The following is a 1,213-nucleotide window of genomic DNA, read 5'->3' on the forward strand; positions in this document are numbered from 1 at the left end:
CCCCGTCCCTCGCCGGAGGGAGAAGCTCTAATGTGGAGTGGGGGAAGCTCCAAGGCGGCCCGATCCGGGGCCCCAGGCTGCTGCAACCACCCCGGCCCTGGGCGCCGCGTCGGTCCCGTCCCCCGGGCCCGGTGGCGGTTCCCGGGGAGCCCCGGCGGCCTCCCCGGAGGGAGAAGCTCTAATGCGGAGTGGGGGAGGCTCTAGGGCGGCTGGGCCTGGGCCCCAGGCTGCTGCAACCACCCCGGCCCTGGGCGCAGCGTCGGTCCCGTCCCCCGGGCCCGGCGGCGGTTCCCGGGGAGCCCCGGTGGCGTCCCCGTCCCTCCCCGGAGGGAAAAGCTCTAATGCGGCGGGAGAAAAGCTCTGAGGCGGGGCCTGGCCGGAGCTCGGGGAGGCCCTGCCGGTGCTGGCCCATGAGCACTTCCCGTCCGGGCCCATTGGAATGCATGGCTCTCCAAGGCCGGCCATCTGGTGTGGGGCCATAGGAACGACTGCAAGGACCAGATGGCCGGACGGCTCTGGAAGTCCGGATGGGCGTCAATCTGAAATCCGTCTCCAGTTGGGTCTATAAGGAGCCCGGGCGGTTTCGCCGAGAGGTCCCCCTCTGTCGCTCCGGGCTCGCGCTTTACAAGAAAGCTCAGTCACCTTCCTGCGGATTACTATAGACAGGGGCGAGAGGGACCTGTCTGCGCGTCCTCCAGGGTATTTTTCGCCGCTGGCTGCCCGGCCCGGGCTCTGGGGCGAAACCACCGCACCTCCCCGGGCCCGGCCGGCCGGGGGGCCATGCCCCGCGCAGCGCCCCAGCAGAGACTGGCCTGCTGGGGGCGCTCTTTCCCGAGCACTCCATGCGATCGATTTGGCACACTTGGTCCGTCTAGGGTTGGACTGCTTGGCCAGCCTCGGCTGTTGTTTCAAGCAATTCGCTTCCACCCGCCTTGGGACCGTGTCGAGGGTATGCCCCCTGTCTTCGGGGAGGGCCCCCGCCCCCGGGTGGGCGGCTCTCCCCTCCGAGCAGAGCGAAGGCCGATCAGCCCGGCAGCTTTCCCCAGTGGTCCGATCAGAGTGGACGGGGTCGGGTGGCGCAAGGCTAGCCCCAGCGCGGGTGTGCCTACCGCAAGCCACGACGCGGCCCTGCTCCACCGAGCACGTTTCTCCAGCAGCTCGGAACGCACGTTCCGCGGGGTGCCGACCCCCTGCGTCGCCGCTCCGGTGGTGG

Source organism: Ambystoma mexicanum, chromosome 3q, assembly GCF_040938575.1.
Source record: "Ambystoma mexicanum isolate Mex_15411 chromosome 3q, UKY_AmexF1_1, whole genome shotgun sequence".
NCBI classification, from domain to species: Eukaryota; Metazoa; Chordata; class Amphibia; order Caudata; family Ambystomatidae; genus Ambystoma; species Ambystoma mexicanum.